Source organism: Euprymna scolopes, chromosome 18 (assembly GCF_053919585.1).
Source record: "Euprymna scolopes isolate OS-2025 chromosome 18, ASM5391958v1, whole genome shotgun sequence".
Taxonomy (NCBI): domain Eukaryota; kingdom Metazoa; phylum Mollusca; class Cephalopoda; order Sepiida; family Sepiolidae; genus Euprymna; species Euprymna scolopes.
In genome coordinates this window covers 77,504,909-77,529,908 of record NC_136499.1, presented here as the reverse complement: position 1 = coordinate 77,529,908, position 25,000 = coordinate 77,504,909, and positions in this window count along the sequence as shown.

Sequence of the window (25,000 nt, the reverse complement as noted above, 5' to 3'; positions counted from 1 at the left end):
TACCCCACACGCCCCCCTGATCTTCGAGATCAATAAGACACTTCATAATCCTTCATCCAAGCAGGCCTCCTCCTCTCACGTTGAGGCTTCTGGGGGACAACTTCTTGGGGGTTGACGTTTTCAGATTAACTACAGACATTCTCGTCTGGTTGTAAAGAACCACAATTTGGGCCGAAGTCGAATTGGCGTGCATCGTTAGCTTCTTGGCGGATCTCGACTTCCTCCTCTTCACTGCCATCAGTGCGCACTGGCAGGGTTACAAGCAGGTCTAGGATATGCCGGGCAACGCCATTCACCATTACGTTGTTCTTTGACTGCGTTCCCGTTACGACCCCCCCTCCCCCAGCGAGTGGTACATTTTGCATTGGGGAGCTTTACCCACACCTCCACACCCACTTTAATGGTAGCTTCTTCACGCTACATTCCTACCATTTTGTTGCACGGATGCCGCCACTTATATGCAAAGATGGCTCTATGAGGCACAGTTGTCTCATCTTGTCTGGTTTTCAGTGAGATGTTGTACCAAAACACCGCCTCCATGGGTGAAATGTTGCTTTTTTCCACAGCAGCCTTGATGGTGCAATGATTCCTCTCCACTATCCCATTGCCACTCGGCGATATGCTGCCCTAAAAAATTGCCTTATCACACACCTCTTTAAAGGCTTCTGATCGGAAAGCGGGGCCATTGTCCATTAACAGTTCCTCACCGGCCCTCTCTCCAAAAATATTTCTTCGATGACCCCTCCGATCGCCCATGCACCTTCTGCCTTGATCTCTCTCCATATGGCAAACAGCTTATGGCAATAATGGGTCACATCAATGGCCAATCGCTTCCAGTCCTCCGCAATGTATAACTCTCCTGCTTCGTGTCTGGATGGTCCGGGGTCTATCGATTGGCACTCCTGAAAGTGCTCCACTACCTCCCTGACCTCCTTCTCAGTAGTTTCCGGGTAAACCTCTCTTGCTAGGAATAACGTCCGTTCTCGACCAAAGTAGTGCATTTCATGTAACGTTTTAACTTCCACTCCTGCAGAACATACTGAGGAAACCTCCTTTCTCTCTTGCAGCCAGGCCTTCTTTACCCATGTCATCGAATCCGCCTTGTTCTTTTCTAATGGGATCAGCACTACAGATACCTTCAACTGGAATTCCGCTATCAAATCTGCAAGTGCTCCAAGCCTGTACTTGATCAGCATTTCTGCAGCACCTCTGGTCCTAACTCTCTTATCACCAGTCACTGTCGACCTGATCCATGAAACTACCATTGCCGAATCGGATTTGATTTCAATCGTTTTCAATCCCCACTTCAGGGCCAGATTGATTCCTTTCATAGCGGCCTCCAGTCTGGCTACGTTGATATGGGAATAGTCGGTTTTTTTTTCTTAGCCACGCCGCATCTTCCACAGTTACACCTCCCATCTCTAATACGATGCCCAATGCCAGACTGCTGACATCGCACCAAATCACCCTCGCGTCTCCGCCGCTTACGTACCATTCCCCCTTTACTGGGTCTTCTTTCATCACTCTCGCAATGATTTCTTGTAGCATATTCATGACCTCCTTTGTCACACGGCTCTCCCAGCCCTCGGTGCCTGTTTGTGGTTTAATAAAGCTGCACGCTATCCTGAGCCAGCCGGCGATTGGATAGTGTCCCACCAGTCTCCCGCAGACGGAGAAGAGTTCTTGTTTTGTCAGGTTGGTTCCGATTTCGGGTATTGCATTTCCTTGTCTAAAGACAAGGCTTCCTTTGCCATCCTGGCATAGTTTCAACCCCAACGCCGCTCCTCCACCCAGGGACTCTGCCGGTTTTGCAGTCAACCCATACCTCGTGACATAGCCTCTCATTTTCTCTGCTGTCACCTCTGCTTCCTCCATGAGAATGTCGTCAATGTACGAACTAGTGGCCTTGTCTACTGTACAGTCTTTACTCAACACCGTCTTCAGCACGGCAGTCATAATTTTGGGGGCTGAGCTCAGCCCAAAGTCTAACCTCGTCAGGCAATACATCTTCCCCTTGTACCGGACCAATTGTTGTTGTCAGAGTTTTTCATCTACATGAATCTGGAGATAAGCTGACTTAACGTCGACAATCTTAGTGGCCTGCTTCATTCTCCTCCACTTCCTCATCACTTCTTCGCATACATCAATCCCCTTTCCAGTGTGGCAAGCTACGTATCTGTTTAATTCTCTGAAATCCAGTACCGGTCTAACTTTGTTCTTTGTGGGTTGAAAACTGCCAGTAATGGTAGCACTCCTTTTTCTTCCTCTGTCCACGGTTTCAGAATTCCCTCCTCTATCCACCTCTCCACTTTTTCCTCGAATCCTTTTCTTATGTCTCCTTGCAGTGCTTTCTCATAGCAGCTTACTTTGTTTCGTACTTCCGGAGGCCCGGAAATCCATTTCCATTCCACCGACCACCTCTCGCCATCGAACCTCGCCAGGAAATCCTCGTCCTCAATGCAACAAGACTCCGGTTTTTGCATTCTGATATTTCTATCACCTTCCACTCCTGCCATTCCTACAACGCCGAGGCGTCCGAAAGTTACTTGCCCCCCTCTCAATGTAGCGCCCCCCCCCAGTTGGTTGATCGCACTTACACCTAAAACCACATCAACATCACCAACAAGACGATCCAACCCCAAGGCTCATAGTCCAATAGGCACACCTTGCACCAGTACTTCCGGTGTTGTCTCTCCTAGGCATTTCACCTCCCTGCCATCCACGGTCTTAATACTCTTGCTCCACTCCACTATCTACAATAGTTTTTATTTCTCTCTCTCTCTCTCTCTCTCTCTCTCGCTCGATTTTGTATTTTTTTCTGCCGAAATAAAAAAAACATTTTATGATGTCAACATTATCTATAACAGTTTTTATCTCCTTTCTCTCTGTCTTTCTCTCCCTTCTTTATATATTCTTTCCAACTCCCCTTCTCTCTCTCTTATTCTCTCTCTCTCGCTTGCTCTTCTCTCTCTCTCTCTCTCTCTCTCTCTCTCTCTCTCTGATTATTATTTCTCTTGCATGTGTCTGTGTGTTTGTTTTACCATGCAGCTTGCTACGATAAATTGCCATCACAAAAAAATTCACTCCGCCTTTATGTACGTATTAAACTCTAGGAAACAGTCCGCAAATAATACATAAACTATACTCTTTATTAATTAACTTACGGATGTTTTTCTCGGATGAAAAAAAGAATAGTTTGCTACACTAATTCCTTCTTTAAAAAATGATTTTTTTTTTGATGGATGGGTTCCATTTACTCAAAATGAGCTACAGCAATATATATATATATATATATATATATATATATATATATATATATATATATATATATATATATAATGTATATATATAGATCGAAGGGTAAGGTAGGAAAATCGTTTTGCCAACATGCACATGGAGTTACTTTCTTTCATCTCCAGTCATCGTCTCTAAACATTTAGTGTTAGAAGGGTGCTAGTTTTTCAATTGTAACACTTTCCCCCGAATTTTCCTAGAATTTTGTTCTTAGCATTTTCTTTTACTTTAGTTCGAATTTTATTTCAGTTTTCGTACAACAACTCAGTCCATTAGAAAATATGATATGCCTTCAATAAGTTTCCAGACTTTTTTGTACAGGCATATAAAATTGTCATAGACTCTTGAAAATTTAGTATGTTATTATTGTACATCTTATGAGATGACTGACCAATTTTTATGATTTCAGGTTCAAATAAACAATAAATGCACAGTTTGATGTCAGTATAGAAACTGTACACACAATTATTCAAATGGAACTGAAGATGAAGAAGATTTGCACAAAGTTTGTTCCAACGGTGCTCCATCCTTGTTACATACGATTTGATCAAGATGAGCATCAAGATAGTTCCTCGCCCTCCCTATAGTCCAGACCTTGCTCCCTGTGACTTTTGATTATTCCCTAAACTCAATGAAAACCTTAGAGGCTGTCATTATGAGACAATTGAGGAGATGAAAGAGACTGTGACGAGGGTCATTGACACGCTTACACAAGAAGACTTCCACGGGTCTTCCAGAAGTAGTTGAGATGGTACAAGTGTATTGCAGCCGAAGAAGATTACTTTGAAGGGGACGAAAGTTTCATCGTGTACTATCAATAAAAGTACGAAAAAAATCTGGACACTTGTAAACACCTGGTAATACCCACAGGATTCGCTGATCATTTAATTATGTTCATACTTAAACTTTCCACTAGATTCCAAAATCGAAACATTAGAATGCGGAGCTAACCTTCCTATTTTTTCCTGCCAAAAACACATGGCAATTTTTACATCCGAAGAAGGTCGAAAGTTAGATCAACCGAAATGTTGTGCAGATAACACTCAAGATGATAATAATAGTCCGATTAATCTAAATAATACAAACTTTCATACCTCATCTCAAAAAGACCAAAACTACTGAAGAAACAAATTTTGTTTTTAATTAATCTTTTGTTATGAAGGTTATTGGTGTCAACAGTAAAGGGAAATTCTCGTTTTTATTTTATTTTATAAAAATGACGTAGTAACGTAGAAGGAAAAAATACAGAAACGCAGAATAATTTCTGTGATTAGCAGCTAGTTTGAGAAATGCCTGACGATGCTGAGCACAGTTGGAAGTGACATAACGGCCTGGTGTCTAATCTTGGCATGAATACAACAATGAAAAAAAAAACAGTCTGTGTATATATATATATATATATATATATATATATATATATATATGTATATATATATATATATATATATAAAATATATATATATATATAACTACTTAATTTACTCACATAAATTTATATACGAAAGTATAGATTTATCCGTAAACTTTAAGTACTTACTTCAAAAGTGCTCAATACATAGGTAGAGCTAGTTAATAAGTTATAAAATGTATATGGCGATTAAGCTGCACTGAATATTCCGCGTTTCATCCACTCTAGGATTCTTCAGGCTTATGCGTGAATGATTGTTTGTTATTTTTATATGTGCATCTTCTTTTGAGATTTTAGTTAGTCAATCAGCTTTCTAGTATCCACCGCGCCCTTTCTATCAGCCAATGAGCATGCATTTATCGGACAAAGGCCTATTTGACCTCTGGTTGACCTGTTCCTATGTGTGTGCTCTATTTAGCCTGGATATTTAGTTTCTTGATCTGTTTTAAATCTAGGTTAGTGTTTTTTTTTTTTAATGCTAGTTTATATATATATATATATATATATATATATATATGTGTGTGTACACACACATATATATATATGCATATATATACATACATATATGTGTGATCGTTTATGTATATTCATGTTTATTTAATTTATTTATTTGTTTATTTTCTATTGTTTTTGTTAGTTTTAAAACTATTTTGTATCACTATCCTAGAGTAAATTTTATCTTGTGAACACAGTTGTTTGCTATTTCTCTTCTACAGTTTAATAGATGTTGGAGTTCTTTAAAGAACAGGATAGCAAATTTTTCATGAAGGCATAATCTACATGGGTCATCGTGGTCCCTACACGTGGTAACTTGTTTTATTATTTTCCATTCGACTACCGGCAAATGTCCGCTTTCTTTGAGTTCCCAGTATTTATTTGCTAGTATTGTTTTCATACGGTGTTTTTTATTGTTGAATGTACTTTTGTGGTCATAATATCAAGTTTTGAAATCTAAGGAAGTCATACCTACGTAATATTACTTGTTATTTGGGTTTTCCTTTGCAAATATTGTGGCCGGGTAAACTACGCTTTTGGTTAGACATTTATTTTGAAGTTTAGTATGACTCTTCCTTTATCAGAAAGGCATAGAGATGACAAATCTGAATCATTCATAAATATTTGTAAAAGTTATTTTGTTATGAAATTGTCGTTAAACAAGAGAATGTTATTATCTGGATTGAATAATAGTTATTAATAATGCTTTTTAATTTTTTTTAATTAAAAATTTAAATATTAAATACTTAGAGTTATCTTTCCTTTTAAAAAGAGTTATAATGTCGAATTAATCTTCATCTTATAAATCTACTTTTATATCATTATCTCCCTGACACCATTCTGTCTCTCTGTCTCCGTATGCCTGTCTGTCTGTCTGTCTGTCTGCCTCTCTCTCTCTCTCTCTCTCTGTATATATATATATATATATATATATATATATATATATATATATATGAATAATAAAAGTTTAAAAATACGGTCGATATTATTTTCTAACTCCACCAATACAATATTATTAATGAAAATAATTTGGATGCAGGTTAATTCTAAAATTTTTCCTTCGAGTGTATAGGAATATATATATATATATATATATATATATATATATATATATATATATATACTAGCGGGACCTGTGAAAATTCCACAGCGGACTCATTTATATATAATATATTGAGAGAAAGAAGGAAAAGAAAAAAGGAGAAAGAACTATACTAACCCCTTACGTCTTTTTTCCCTTTTTTCTTTTCCTTCCTTTTCTTCTTTCTTCCTTCTATCTCCTTTTTCTTCTTATTATTAAGTTTTGGCATTCACTTCCCCTCACCGCCACCTATTTTCAAGTTTAAAATGTCACTTAGTATCACCCCCTCCCACTCTAAGTTAGCGTTTTAATATTTTAATTTTATAAATATATTTCACTCTTCATTTAAGGACAAGATGTTCTGAATAGCAGACATAGACTTTATTTCTCTCGCCCGATGAGGAACAGTTGGTTTTTAATATACCAATTTGCTACAAAACATTAGCATGTTTAGTGTAGCGAGTATGTAATGCTTACCTATATAAATAAAAATAATATACGTATACATATATTTATATGCATATATATATATATATATATATATATATATATATATATATATATATATATACATACATACGTACATAATAATAATAATAATTCAATAAAAACACTCGATATGAAAAAGCATTTCTCATATCTTGACTAAATATTTTTAACGTTAGGTAGATTTTAGTTCTTGTTATATTTTCAATCTATTTCTTTTTAATGCACCGCATTATAATAGTAATAGAAAGATGTATTCTTTTTTATATCAGGAACATTTCAGACATTTTTATTTCATATAATACAAATGTATTTAGAACAATTTTGTTTAATTTCCATATATTTTATTTTTTTAATATGAAACTTGATAAAGTTAAAGAAGTCTATAATCTTATAAAGCAAGACTTAATGCCAAACATTGTTCAAATTAAAGTCTGTATTATTTTCCTTTCTTCTTTAACTGAAGATTTCATATGAAAGTCAGAGATATGAATATGTGGATACTGCTAAAAGAGATGGTGTTATTTGCAGCATTAAAAATGTGTTTATTAAAACATCTCTTTGAATATCAAAGAGACAAATTTGAAAAAATATTTCCATTAAATGTTTATTTTTGATTGGATATATTTTGTATACACTCTTTATTTTGGAGAAAATTTATTAGCTGTTAATTGTTATTTATTTTTTGGTAAATGGAACTTTTAATTGAGTAAAATTAGGACATTTCTCACATTTAAAATATAATTTTGGTTTTCAATCATTATTTATGTTTTTATTGGTAAATACAGATGTGAAGCTTTTATATATTATGTTTACATATATGTAGGTGTAAAAATGTATATAACGTTTTCAGTATTGGTATTTTTATAGTGACTTTTCTATATTATATTTCTCTTTGTCTGTCTATTACTTCTTCCTTTTCTCGGAAACTATTGGCCCGATTAAGCTGGAATTTTGTATTAACTTTTGTTATGCAGCGAAATTACTACTATAGTATCTATTCGATGCACGATTATTATTAATAAAAATTAATAGGGGTTATTATTTAATGCTAAAATGAACACAAATTAAACCAGATTCAATTATTAATTTGTCCTAAAGCACTCATTCTATGTTAACGAGCTATAACTATGGCCCGTTTTAACGAACTAAAAAGGCTAAGTATTTCTACAGATGAGCTTATAATTATTGTAATAATTACATGAATTATAATATTTCATGTTTACTTGGCTATTTTTTGTTTTTTTTTTAAGACAGGGAAAGACTACTTTTATGTTTCAGTAAGAAAATAAATGAATTGCATGCTTGTACATGACATGAATTATTTATGATAGCTTTATAGTTAATGAGAATCATTTGATACAAAAGAATGTGTTTATTTTATTTTGGGAGGATGTCATAAAATGTAATAAATGAGTGAAAGCAAAAAGTCAGTGGAGCAAACAGTGAAAAGAGGAAACAATCATGTTTAAATGAAAGGATATAATCCCAGGCAAAGAATTATCTAAGTCTATGGAATTATTTAAATTTCATATTTTTATTCAAATTGGGAATTTGATAGATGGGTTATTGCATCTAATGATGACACAAGTCTTTTTTGCTCATCACTCAAATTGATGGGAGCTGGGTGATCATTAGTTGTGGTTGGATGCATATTTTACATGGGGATAATTAGAACCATTACACAAACTGATAACAGTCATTAATAGATCGAAACTAAGAAAGAAGGAAGAAATGGGAAATTTCATGAAACATTAAACAAGATATATTGAATGACCTTTCACCATTAAAAAAGATAAATCAGACAGAAAACGAAAAGGTTTCTTTTGTTCACAATATCAAGATGAACTTTACTAAGAAAAAATTACACGCACACATATAATCAGATATAACCGAAAACAAATATCATCAGTGTTTTCGATTTAGAACACCAGCCAGTATTTCCAACTGCAATCGCGTTAATGGTCCAATCACCGAATATTATCATTTTGTGGGCTAATTTTTAAGCAGTTTGTGTCATAAAGTAAATACATTTTGAAAACATTTTTAACTAGGCACGTAAGCGTAAGATGAAAAAATATGATGAATGAGAAATGAGTGTTAGAAATTGATAGAAATGACCAGAATTGAAAGAAATGACCTGAATTGAAAGAAATGAACTGAATTAAAAGAAATGACTTGAATTGAAAGAAATGACTTGAATTGAAAGAAATGACTTGAATTGAAAGAAATGACCTGAATTGATAGAAATGACCCGGATTAAAAGAAATGAAATGATTGAAAGAAATGAACTGGATTAAAAGAAATTAACTGAATTAAAAGAAATGACATGAATCGAAAGAAATGACATGAATCAAAAGAAATGACCTGAATTGAAAGAAATGAACTGAATTGAAAGAAATGAACCGAATTGAAAGAAATGACCTGAATTGAAAGAAATTAACTGAATTGAAAGAAATGACATGAATCGAAAGAAATGACATGAATCGAAAGAAATGACATGAATCGAAAGAAATGAACTGAATTGAAAGAAATGAACTGAATTGAAAGAAATGAACCGAATTGAAAGAAATGACCTGAATTGATAGAAATGAACTGAATTGAAAGAAATGAACTGAATTGAAAGAAATGAACCGAATTGAAAGAAATGACCTGAATTGAAAGAAATGACCTGAATTAAAAGAAATGACATGAATCGAAAGAAATGACATGAATCGAAAGAAATGACCTGAATTGAAAGAAATGAACCGAATTGAAAGAAACGACCTGAATTGAAAGAAATGAACTGAATTGAAAGAAATGAACTGAATTGAAAGAAATGAACTGAATTGAAAGAAATGACCTGAATTGATAGAAATGACCTGAATTGATAGAAATGAACTGAATTGAAAGAAATGAACTGAATTGAAAGAATTGACTTGAATTGATAGAAATGACCCGGATTGAAAGAAATGAAATGAATTGATAGAAATGAACTGAATTAAAAGAAATGAACTGAATTAAAAGAAATGACATGAATTGAAAGAAATGAACTGAATTGAAAGAAATGACCCGAATTGCAAGAAATGGCCTGAATTGCAAGAAATGACCTGAATTGCAAGAAGTGAACTGAATTGAAAGAAATGAACTGAATTGAAAGAAATGAAATGAATTGAAAGAACTTAATTGAAAGAAATGAAATGAATAACTGATCTATTTTCTATTGAGATTGAATGCCGAGTTTTCATTGCTAACATAACTTCACTAACGTTTAATGTTCGCCATCATCAGTACATTAAAAATATTTAAAATAATAGTCCCACAGCATCAATGAGGATATTGCTGAGATGTTTTCAGTTAGCCATAAAGAAGCTTCAGACTTCAAAGCATGCCTGAAGCCAGAGTCATCATCTGATATAGGTATTCTTCGAAGCAATAACTGCTATACAGACAATTATTGTATGAACTTTTAAAATCAGATGGACATATTTCAGCTCAAACAAAAATTGATCGAAATAAGCACCATCAGAATCAACATAGTTTTGCCAATGCAAAACAAGTGTATTTATGCCAGTAACGTAAAAATCTTGCTTTCTGGTGGCGATGAAATCGCTGAAGGCGTTTTTAATATCGCTTAGGTTCTTGAAGCATTTCTCACTAAGAAAGATATCAAGATGCTTGAAAAAGTAGTAATCTGTGGGTAAGATGTCTGGAGGGTATGGAGGATGAGATAGAGTTTCGTAGGCCAATTCATTCAACTTCTGCAGGGTCGGTTTACCTACGTGCGATCGGGCATTGTCTGAAGGAGAATTCGGCCTTTTCTGTTGACTAATGCTGGATGATGTTGCCGAAGTTTCTGGTGCATTTCACCCATTTGTTGGCAGTACTTTATCACCGTAATCGTTTTGCCTGTGAATTAAAAACCTGTTATGGATGAGACCGTTCACAGACTACCAAACGGTCAGCATGACTTTCTTTTGGCGAAACTCTGGCTTCGGGAATGGTCGTGAAGCTTTGTCGACATCTAATCACTGAGTTGAGCATCTCCGATTGTCATAAAGAACCCACTTTTCATCGCAAGTCACAACCCGGTCAAGAAACAGTTCGTTTTTGTTATGTAGAAGAAGGGAAGATGACATTTCAAAACGGCATTTCTTTTGGTTGTCATTCAATTTGTGAGGCACCCATTTATTAAGTTTTTTGTCTTCCCAATCTTTCTTAAGTGGTTGGAAATCGTTATGTCTAATCTAGAAGCAAGTTCTCGAACAGTTGTGCATAGATTGGCATTGACTAAGGCTCTTCATTGAATAAGTTGTCAGCATCCGATGACCCCTATGATCATCATCTTCAAGACTCTTGTCGCCACCATGAAATTTCTTAAACAACCATTTTGCTGTGCATTTGGTTGTGATTATTGGGCCAAACGCCTCATTGATATCGCGAGCTGCTTCAGTAGCTTTTCAGCCTAGCTTGAATTGAAATAAGAAAATTGTGCGAATTTGCTTTTTTTTTCATCTTCTATTCAACGTTCTGAAAAGAAAACATAAGTGTTTTAAAACGATTGTAATTTATCTGATTTAACCTAATATATATATATATATATATATATATATATATATATATATATATATATATATATATATATATATATATATATATATATATAGAGAGAGAGAGAGAGAGAGACTTAATCATATATATATATTGGTCATATAGTATTTTTACATATTAGGGTTGTTGTCATATCCTATCAGATTTCATTCTAAAGTGATTTCATTATGCACTAAGATATTATTTTGTATGTTCTTTTTCATTAATTTGCGCAGCATGTTTAACTTTATGTGCAATGCATTTGGTATTAAAAAGTGCCCCAGCTTCTCTGTAGGCTTAAACACAATACTATTGAAGATATTAAACGTGGTGTCATTCATTGAAAATGTTTTTGTTTCAGCCATCAATAGTTCAATCTGACAAATATGATGCATATCTGGGATGTTTTCAGATCTATATAAGAGACTGTTAAAAGCTATTCTCCCATTCATGCCATCTTTCATCAGTCTTCTCTTTATGATGATTCTGGAGACTTACTTTCATCTGGAAACATTCATCTTCGTGTTGGTTTTCTTTTAGTTTCTAGTACTTAAAATCTTGACTTGTCTGACATCTGCTTCAATTAACTTTCATTTCCTGCTCTTCCTTGGCACATGTTTAAAGTATCAGCCCCAGCAATTGACTCCAAGACATACTTGACCACATTGTGTGAACACTTTATGTCTTTCAATATTTGTCAGAGAACATCCATCATAATGAAGTGCTTTGACGTGAACACTTTCATTTTCATCGAGTTCTCCATACTTCACCATTTTGAAAAGGAAATAAGTTAAACTGAATTCACCTCGACAAATTTGAGCTGATTTGCATTGTTTTTTGAGAAGTCTGAATTAATCCAACATATTTTATCTAACTAAACTTTATTGGATTGTTCAGGAATGAAAGTAAATAACTATAATTTGATATTTGAATCAAATGATCATATTTCATTGTTTTTTTTATTTATATTATAAAATTGTAAATTTGAAAGTTCATGAATAAGCATAATGATTAAATTTTATTTCAGTTAATACATTTTTTTAGATATAAGTGTATTAGTCATTGCAGAAACGAAACAATTATATTTGTAATTAGCAATGTCTTTAATTTAAGAATTAAGTGTTAATTGAATGTATTTGTTAAACGTTGTATATAACTAAATCCAATAAACTAAGAGTGTTTTATGCCATATATAGTTTTCCACAGACAGACTTATTCGGTGTATTACAGCTTTTCACAAAAAAGATGAAAAAAGGAAAAACAAGTGCTTCTACCGTTTTTGTTTTTGTAACAGTCAGAGATTATAACTGCTACAGCATAACAAGGAAGATAACTCCTAATGCTTATTTATATAATATCAGATGATAATAAAATTTACTTATCTAAGCTTTCACTGCAGTTTCACGATGCCACTGATTATCAAAAGTATCGCCAACTGAAATTATCGAAAAGCAAATTGGAAGGGTTAAAAAGTATATAACATGGTGTTTCACACGTTTTCATCCGTACATGTTGATGTAAGTATTTATTAGTGCATTTTTTTGTTATTTGTGCAGTATATCTGAACGTAGGCTATCTGTACATTTATTTAATCGTTGTTTTTTAAGCAATATGTTTTTTATATGTCCGTGTATAGGTATAAATTCTTGTATATGAATCTAATCCTTTAATTTAGTTTTTCAAGTTTATAATTTGGTATATCATATCTATTGTAAATATATTTTACAGTTTCCTTTATTTATATCCCACCCCTTCACAATAGAGATCCATAGATGTAAGAGAGCCTTCTACTCCAGTAGTTTCTTCCTCAGAACAGCTAGACTTTGGAACTCCCTGCCAGGTTCCTGCTTACCCAACTGTACTGCCATGCAGAAGTTCAAGTGTAACGTGAACCGACATCTTGCTGCCCAACTCCCCACCTAGTACCCCTGTAGCCTGTGTCTCTATTAGTAGCCCCCTACATCAAAGTGGCAATGTGCCTTGTTTAAAAAAAATATATGCAAGAAGAAATTTTATGCACTAAATTATTCTTTAGGATAATAGATAAATCTTTCCCTAACTGATTTAAAACTGATTTTAAAATCCTCCAGTCAATAATTTTTATAGTCACTCTACACTTTTATTTTTATTTTAAATAACTTTAATGAAAAATGTCATCTTTATAATTACTTTTGACATTTAATGATCTACAATTCCATTGAAGTCTACACTGTTGTCATTTAGAGAAAAAGAAACATTAAAAATTGTATAATTATATAAACATAATATATGTGTGTGTGTGTGTATGTACATACATACATACATACATACATACATGGGTGTGTGTGTGTGTTTATTTCCATGAAACTAATTACATTTCCATGGAGATATTTTTTCAAAAATATTTTAATAACTTTCTTCAATTTAATATTAACACTAAAAACACTAAAAACACTAAAAACACCGCCGCTAGTATTCAGACCTGATTTGTTTGTGTTTAGTCTTAATATATATTTTGATTTTTGGAAGAAATTTGGTTCCTATTTGTAGACATTATGAATTTTGTAACAAAGCTGCTAGGCATAGGTGGTCGAAATGTTGACAATAGTCAGTTTAATTTAGCTTTATGCAAAGGGAGTAGAGAGAAGGTGGAATATCTTTGTGAAGAATCAGATACCCTTAATGTGTGTGAAATTTTAACAATATGTATTATATTTGTGTATAAATGTTACCCAAATTGCAGTTTCTCTGGAGTATTTTAAACGATTTCATGGGAGATAACATGGGTACAACATAATGCAAATATATCAGATTTGCATTGAATTTCATTTATAGTCATCGTTTATATAAGGTTCCATGAATTACAATTTCTTTTTAAGATTCTTTTAGTTGAAACACTAAATTTTAGATATTTTTAAAAAATCAAAATCGTGTAATGGATCTTAATCAAAATTGGAGATAAGGTTTAATATCATTATATATTGACTTTAATCTCCATAATATAAAAGTGGTGCAAAACTGTCTAACAGGCATGTAATAATTGAAATAATTCCATCGTTAAACATTTTTGGAAAAAGCAATTTAGATATTCCCGATATTATTCAAACTTCTGTTCTTAGAAACACACACCTACGCACCCAGTTATTATTATTACTTTTACTATTATAAAGATAAGTTTATCGATATTTGTTTCCATAAATTTTTTCCTATATATTTTAAAAGTACAAAAGACATGATGAATATGCATATATAGGATTGAGTTTTGCTTAAACAGCCATCATTTATAATAAATTAAATAAGTCACCTATCTCTCTCTCTTTTTTCTGTCTATCTATTTCTCTCGTCTTTTCCCATTTTATATTGAATCAACTCATTTATAATATTTCTTAATGTCTGTGAGCATTTAGAGAAAGAGTGGCTCTATTTTTAGGTCTCAGCATCTAATTTACATATGTGTACACACCACAAAGTAATAAATGTATTTACTTATATATACGAGCAGTACAAGATAATAAAACGTTTATATATTAATAATAATTTAGAAATGAAAGAAACTTCTTTCTTACAACTACTATCACGATTTTTTGTACTTTAATACCATTCAAAAATTCATACTTTCTTAAAGCATTTTCTTGCATATATTTTTTTTTTACATAGGAGTGATGACTTTTTAAGAATTCTTTAAGAAATATGTCAAAGTATGAATTTTCTAATGGAATAAAAGGACAGCAAATAGTGAAAGTAGCTGTAACCTAGCATCTAGTATGCATTACTATTCGCTTGGAGTTCTCCCACCACTCTTTACCAAGTGATATCTTGTATATCAACTAGTGGATTCTTCAGTAAGTGACATAAAGTCTCCTTACATTTTAGTTTATTTTAACTTGGTCTTCTTGCATCAGCTCTTGTTAATGATTTCTAACAGATAACTGCTAGTGGTTTGCTCTGAAATCTGAGCGTGAATTTGTGGTCACTTCTGTTGTATAAATTGGTGTTGGTAACACTTCTTTCTATTGTGAGGCTGAGGGGACATTAAGTTACAGCCTTATTTATTAGATATGCTACTTGTTAATATGCTAATTCGCTTCGACCGTTATCTTCCTGACCATCCCTTAAAAGGAAAGTAAAATATTCCAAATGGTTAATAAAACAAAAAAGGTGTTGCTGGTTAGGAAAACACATTCTGATAAAATATTAATATGTCGAAATAAGTAAAATCATGCAGTGCAATCATGTTCTTTGGGGATCTTTTAAATTTCTACATTTCAGGTGAAAAAATTTTTACCTACTTATGTCATGTTGAAATTAGTACAAATTCCAACGCATTTCAGGTGAAAACATTATTACATACTTAAGTGTCGCTTCAACTGTTATCATCTTTACTTCCATTAAAAAGAAAGTGGAATATTGCATTCTAATGGGGGGGGGGATTGGTGTCGCTGGTTAAGAAAACTCTTTTTCAACAATTTATTTAATGCCCTGAGAAAGTCACTTCTCATTACTTGTAACAAAAAAATGTTTGCATTTTGTTACTACTATACGTAATGTTACTAAATTTTAACATTATAAAAATTCCCTGGAAAAGTTACTTCTGATTAATTACAAAAATGCCCTGGAAAAGTACCTTTTGATTAATTGTGAGAAAAATGTTTTGTTTTTCAAATACTATATTTAACGTTACAAAGTTTTAACATAACAAAAATTCATTGGAAAAGTCACTACTGATTAATTACAGAAATGCCCTGCACGAGTCGCTTCTGTCTCAGTATGAAGAGTTTCCCCTACTTTAACCAAGGACCAATTACAGATACTACCCGGCCTAAAGGCCAGGCGTTTGCATTCAAATAGTTTTGCTTTATTCATATGAAAAAGACAAACAAACACTGGAAATAACAGCACGATGGAAACTTTTGTTTAACTTGATCAAAAAAAAGATAGACGATGTCCGTTTGCAAATGTGAGAAAACTTCTTGCGGAATCTAACCGATGCGAGAAACCCGATGCAAAACGCCTTTCACGGAATACAAAAACGCTCGTGCCCATTTTGCCCTGTATATAATTGATGCTATTAGTGATGGCAGTGGTGGTTGTGGCAGTGATTGTGGCAGTTACACTGGTACTGACTGTGGTGGTAGCAAAATAAAAGTAATTATATTTTAAAAGAAATTATTTCATTATCATTCTTCATCATTTCTGTGTCGCTTTACTAATACTACAATGAATCTCACTATTTTGTACAGTTTTGTGAAAGTAATTTTAAATGTTTAAAGAAAATATTTTATTTCTGTTTCATGATATATGCGCTAAATGAAAATCATTTATTTGAAGATTCGTTAAGGATTCATATTACACATTGCATGATATTTTTCAAATAAATGGAATATTTATGCACATATCTATTTTATTTTTAATGTAAATTTCCGGTTCAAAGGACTTTCCTTAGGGTGATACAGACAGGGATCAATTTTACTACAGTAATTACACTTCAATAAAATGAGAAATTTGAAAATCCGCTAAGACACGAGATAACACGACGCAAGAATTTTAGGGGAAATATTTCATAGCGGCTTTGAATCTTTCTACTCTTGAATAATACAATGATTACGATAAAAATTTATCCCATATACAAATATTTCACATCATAAATGTAAAGAAATAAAATAAAGCTTTCAATTTTGGAAAGCAAAACTTTTACTTTTTTGCCAGTATATCATGTAAAATCAGCCATAGTTCTTCACACGGATGAAAGTACTCTTATAAATTTTAATGTAAAAATTTTTTAATACTATCTTTTGTTTAACTTTCTTTCAGTTGAACTTCTCAGAAATTAAGGGCACCCTTTCCTGGGGCTAACACTTGATTTCTATATGAGATACACAGACATTCGAATATTCCATTATAATCCTCCTTTACATCTCAAATACTGAGTCAATATAGGAGTTGAGAACATAATTTTCCTCTCCTTAACTGATCATTTAAATATATTATCGCATATATTTCTTGTGGTCTTTTGGTCTTACTGGATTCTAGGACAAGAATTCATCTAATCTGATGGAGCATCCAGCTTCGTGTTGTTACTTCAGATAATATCACTTGCAGAAGGTACATTATTCCTCGTAAAAGCCAGTGTAGGTTAGTCGTAATGAGGAGATCTTATTTGGGTTGCGAATACTATGTTATTTTGAATGTTTGGTTAGGGTTTACCTCTAGGGAAAAGCATCCTCATACCAGGTTGTTCTGACAAACCCCTGTACAGAGAGACCTTAGACACGCGAGAATGGCGACTAGTAAGCATGTTTAAGATATGCTCCAACAAACATGTCTCTAATAAATCACAATGGAATAAACTGTTTTAAACACAAGTTGTTAGAATAAATATTGATTTGATTTCATCGAAACAAATAATTCCTGTTTGATTTAGTGAACATATTAAATATGTACATTATTTATTGACTCTGTAAATAGTTATGGCAACTATATCAACATTCATTCAATTCATAATATATATATATATTATATCAAATATATCAACATTCATTCAATTCATATATATATATATAATATGAATTGAATGAATGTTGATATATATATATATATATTATATTAAATATATATATATATATATATATATATATATATCAACATTCATTCAATTCATATTAAATATATATATATATATATATATATATATATATATCAACATTCATTCAATTCATATTATATATATATACTAGCTGGCCACCTTGCATTGCCTGATCGTACAATACACTTAAACATGATATTTTAATTTATGTAAATTGCATATGTATTATTATAAAATCAATTCTCTATTAATTATTATATATTACTAGCAATAATTTGTCTGGTGAACTAATTTGTAAAAAAAAAAAAATAATTATAATGATAATGTCGTTCATCAAATTCTATCTGTGTTTGTTTACAATATTACGTCAGTTGATATTTTAGCTCGGCCATCATAAACATAGCCTTTCTTCTCTTATAGATAAAAATAGAAGAATTTTTATAGAAGATTTTCGGTTACACCGTAACTGTAAAAATTCTTTTATCTATAAGAGAAGAAGGACTAATTTAAGATCGAATTTTCTCGGTTTTCGATACTTATCTGATAAATCTATGCAAAACATATCCGAGAACACTGTCAGACATATAAATTACCTTTGTGTGAAATTTGCAAAAGATAGGCTCAGCCGTTTTGGAACCTATGCGAAACGAAGAAACTCACTCTCTCTCTCTCTCTCTCTCTCTCTCTCTCTCTCTCTCTCTCTCTCTCACACACACACACAAAGTGACTTTTATATAATACTACAGATAGAGATAGAGATTTTATATCCTATACGTTCAGTTAATATATATTTACTAGTAGAGATATATATTGTATATCAATACATAACATGAATTAAAATTTTGATAGCGTAAGTGCAATTACTATTCTGGTAAGCAACAAATATGTTGTCTGCGTTCTTTCAACTAATTCACAACAAATCTGATGTGCTCAATCCAAAAACATCCCATTTGTTTTGCTCAATCAAGTCAAGTTTTTTAAATTATGGTGACATGTCGTTTTTTACGTTTTCGTTCACATGCACGCATGTGTGCTGACTGCTTTCAGAAACCTGGGCTACAACATGAGCATCAATATGCACTACCTATTTTCACGTATGGACCGCTTTCCTGAGAACTTGTGTTCAATGAGTGTCAGGCAGGGGGAGAGAATCCATCAAGACTTGAAAGAGATTAAAATCAGGCATCTGAAGATAGATCTTCCTGCTGCTGAGGAGTTTGAAGAAACAGATGTTCAAGCCCTGAAGTTTAAACAATGTTGAAACAGCATGCAATTTACAATGCCTTTTCTTTTTCAATGGTCACCATTCAGTTTACAGTAATCAACGTTTCTATAAGGTAATCAATATATGTTGTTGGCAAACATTTTTTCCTCTTAAAAACGTATATAGAATATGTGTGGATAAAAAATCAGCTGATAATGCTACAAATGTGTAATCAACTTTGTCACAAGATCTAATTTTTCTTTCAAATCAACTAAACACAAAAACTACCTGGTGGAGAGAAACGAATGCCATTTCCTGATTCAGCAGTACAAAAATATTCTGAATTTGTTGTAGAAATCTAAACAACATTCCAAAAGTAAAAAAGTTGTTGGCTACTGTTATTTATCATGATCACCAGCATCAGCACCACCAGCAGTTTTATATTTTAAATTTTATAATGTTTTTTTTTTTTTTTAGTAAAATATCATGGATTCTGTGTAATAACAAGTAAGTTAACTAAAAATTCTCTGGTCTATAAATAGTTATCGTCATAACATCAGTTTAATCAAATAAAGCTATGTTGTGCCTATGTGTCTATACAGTAAAAATAACAAACGAACATGGTTATAAGAGTTATTGTGTAAAAGTGAAAGGTCTTTTATGTATAGAAAAATTAGTGTAAGATTTCAGTGTAAAATCCAGTCTTTTGAATATATGTAGGCGTTCGAAAATGAATGCCTCCTATTTTGATTCCGCCCGAATGAATCAGTGGATTGCAAATTACATTATTATGATGGTTAAACTTATGCATTGATGACCTGAAAGTTTCATCCTTCTGCTGCAGATATTGACAGTGTAAGACTCTAAGAAAGAAATCCCGACATATATATATATACATATACATATACACACATAGATATACATATATATATATATGCATATATACATATATATATATGCATATATATACATATATATACATATATATATATATACATATATATATATATACATATATATATACATATATACATATATATATACATATATACATATATATATACATATATATATACATATATATACATATATATATATACATATAGATATACATATATATACATATATATACATGTATATATACGTATATATATATAGGTATATATATACGTATATATATATATATATACGTATATATATATATATATATACGTATATATACATATATAAACATATATATATACGTATATATATATACATATATATATACATATATATACGTATATATATCTATATAATGATTGCAACGTCTTGTCAGACGAGTGCCACTTCCCCAGACATTTAAAATCCATGAGCCCAAATACCTGAGGGAGTATCTATACAAAGATGATGTTACAGAGTCTTAGCTTTGTACGACAGCTAAGTCTCTCTCTCGGTTCAAAATGTTGAGATCCAGCAACAAGCAAGAGCAAGATAGCCAGCAACAAATTAAACTGCAGACCAGCTTAATGCGGGTAATGGTCTTCCGCTTTATGGTTTTTTAAATCAGAGATTTGTTTCTCCTAGAAAGGTTGCCTTAACCACGGCTTACGGGAGCCCTCTCCACCCCGATACACATATACACACACACACAAATATACATGGTGCTAGTTGGCCGTTGACCCAGAAAAAGAGTTCATTCGCCCTTTGGAAGGTCTTGTTTTTAATCCTTCAGGGAGACAAGCCGCCCTCCTCACCAAACAAGTCTGGTGGGGGATCCAGTTTAGTCGCCGGTGACCCGACCATGAGGCAGGTAGTACTGGGTTACATGGTACCAGTAGCATATGACATGACCGGACACTATATACATATATATATATATACATATATATATATACGTATATATATATACGTATATATACATACATATATATACATATATACGTATATATACATACATATATACATATACATATATATATATATACATATATATACATATGCATATATATACATATATATGCATACATATATATACATATACATATGCATATATATATACATATACATATGCATATATATATACATATGCATATATATATACATATATATGCATATATATATACATATGCATATATATATATATATACATATATATACATATATGCATATATATATGCATATATATACATATGCATATATATACATATATATATGCATATATATATATATACATATATATATGCATATATATATATATATACATATATACATATATATATATACATATATATACATATACATATATATATATATATATATATATATATACATATATATACATATACATATATATATATATATATATATATATATATATATATATATACACACATATACATATATATATGCATATATATATATTCTCATTTAACCTTTGATTGAAAACCTTCATTTTACTGAAACTGAGCAAAATTTCTTTTCTTGTTATTGATTGTTCATATATTTATATAATAAATCAATAAGTCTGGCCAGTAATGAATTATGTAGAAACATTTTTCTTTAATAATCTTGTTAGTGTGCTTAAGCAAGCATTATTCAATTATCCTCACAAATTGAACATAATCCACTGAAAATTACTGATTAAAATTCATCATCTTGGTGTGTCTTTGACCAACACCGATATATATATATATATATATATATATATATATATATATATATATATATATATATATATATATATATATATATATATATATATATATGAGAGAGAGATAGGTGGTATGTGTGTGTATAAGCTTTATAGGAGAATAATCACAGTGCTCTATTACTTGTGCAGGAGTATATATACTTTTTATTTGTATCAATTAATATGATGTATTAGCTTCATGTTTCATCGATACTTATAGTTTCATAAACACAGTAGACACTTACAGAGCTAAGAATACCAGATATGACCGATGTTTGTGGAAATAAGATTATTATACAAATAGCTCTATATTATTCAGCACTGTTATATAAACATAGTAAATATTCTCTGTATACAGACCTTATCTGGGTTAGTAAGTAAAGTCATGTGTTTATACTTTCACAGTATTCCAAGAGGCCAAGTTTAACCGACACACTATAGATACATGAAAAAACGATGAAGTCAAGCACAGTCAAGAAATACTTTGAGACATGAACCTATGAATTATTACACTGTAGATATAAGCAAAACTTATGATATTATAATTAATAGTATATCAGTTTTAGAAAACCAACATTAACAAAACTTACATCAATAATACATATCTACTTTCGAACCTTTCCTAATTCATACTTGCCGACATTATCTCATAATATTTTATCGTTTTCCACCTCTCTTTAAATGAATAAACATTACTATTTCTAAACATTGTGCATGCATTTTATTTCTTAATTTATTCGTATTTAAACTTCTGTTATTGATGTAATGCTATTTAATAGGAAATAGATTTTTATGAAACCATCCCCCCGTGTCTTTGAATTAATAATCTATTTCATACCGTTTAGATATTATCTTTGAAAGTTTTTTTCCTGGAAAATGACAAATAATTTCGTTATTACCCTTTGAAATGGTAAAGGATTTTACCAGAAAATCATGTATCAGCTGAAGACTGGTTATTTGAAGATTACTGTTTATTCAAACTATTGCATTTTGTTAACTATACGGTTGCGTGTGATTAAAAACACGGTTTTTAACACCTTTGGATCAGAGTTCTTGCTAATCCAATATATGAATTAATGCTTGCTTTTAATATTTTCATATATAAGAAAAGGTTTGATCTTCAGTTCAAAAGTATTCTTAGCCTAGATTATTTTATTTTAATCAGAGTTAGTGTTATTGCTATTGTTCCTGAATACTTAATAGTAAAATTAATTCTCTGCTACAACAACCATAAATAATGATTTAATATAACAAAAACACCTAACTTGCACAACATTTTCAGTTGACTTAGTTTCTCAGGTAAGTAGTCCACAATTATGAAGGGTGCGGTAAATTTGTTCTCTCAATTGCCCCAACTTAATAATAATATCTAAAATATAGAAAAATATTAATTCTTTTACCCTAAACTGGGGTAGATTTTTTCACAGTTGGGTCTGTGTTTCGGTCATTTGATATATTAACTAAATAGAAGTAATACTGATTTTTTAAGGAGTTATTTCACTTATGCGGACTCATTCTACCAGTGTGTGTATTTGTGAAAGACAAGGTTTGTTTTGTATCAGGATGTATGCTAGTATATTTAAGAAATGTAAATGCAAGACTAGGTGCCTCTTCTAGAACATGCACATACACACTCAAACATACGCACAAATACACACACATGTAAATGTGTGTATGTGTGTGTATGTGTTTGTGTGTGTGCATATTAATGGGAATAAGTTTTAGGATAAAATTTTATTTTTCGTTTTATTATAGCTGAGAATATCTAGTTTATTTATCAAGTCTTGTCATTTTGGCTTAATATTAGTGTGTACCATCTCTATTGTATTGCTTAATGGTAATATTTTCGTTAAGCTGTTTTTCGAAATATTTCACATGCATTAATATTTTTATGGCGATTTTCATGTTTCAAAAGTATCTTATCTGAGAATTCGATTTCTTTCTGTTCCTATTTACATAGTGTAAGAATCTTAAGTTTTTAAAGAATCATTCCATTCCAAGGTGTTATATTATGATCTGAACAATATCACACTTTGTATCTTTGATAGTTTTTGTTTCTTTCCCAAATATACTTTTCAGAAAGTCAGAAATCGATTTTCAAATGCTTAACATATGGTTCGTCAAATCTTGATGCAGTATTATTTAACACTATTTTATTCTTTTATTCTTGAAGTCATCGACTTCATTCAATTTTATTATGAAAAGTTGATTTAATTTTCTTTGTAAAACTTGGCCAACTTTTTCTGTATACTATTTTGGTAGAACATCATTTGGTTGGATTATTTTTGTGCTATTTTCATTTTGTAGATATTTTCAGTGAGTAAAGATTGTTAACAAGTTTCTTGACATGATTATATTTATACTAGTCTTATCAACACATTACATCATGAAAATATTAATACGTCTGTGTTTATATAGAATTTTGAAGAAAACGCCCTTAGCTTTTAAATATATGTTGCATCATGTTTTAATTTGATATTCTTTTTTAGACATTAAAATCTATGTAACATTTTATCAGATCAATTTTCGGATCAAAACAAAAATAAGGGATTTTAGAGTTAAGCCTCAGATTTCCAATACGTTCCTGTATAAGCAACACAATTATACTCAATCTTATTTTAGTCGCATGAGAATAAGATATCTTTTATTTAAGCACGAAGGAGTATACTCCACTTTTTTATACAAGAAACTTAAAACCCTATATACCGGAAGCTTTAGAGAGAGTGAAAAAGGAAAGGGCGTATTTAGGTAAGTATAGATATTTCATGAATAAAGTTTTACTCAAAAACCCTCAGTCATGTCAATATCTATACTTACTTGTTTAACCAGCAAAATAAATCGAATTTGTAACGGAATTCTGGGCCACGACTAGAAAGAAAGGAACACACTTAATCTCCTGCAATTTCGATTGTTTGTAGAATAGAGACTCTTAGAAAAGCAACATCCATTGAATATAAAGATGCAAATGTATTATGCGATGACCCATCAACAAAGATGATGCTCAGTGAAGCTTCATTAAACTAAGTTCAAGTTAGAAGATCAGATTTAAATCCACGTAGAAATTGTATTAATTACCACAAGTCTCTATTGAATTTTCTGATCGAATAGGCAAAAAGCGCTTCTTTATACAGTCATAGCTTTTCTGTTCTTTTAATGTAGACTTGCAAACAATGGCAAGAGCAAATGTGTAGATGCTCAGTTATCTTTAAATTTGGTAAAATCTGAAATAA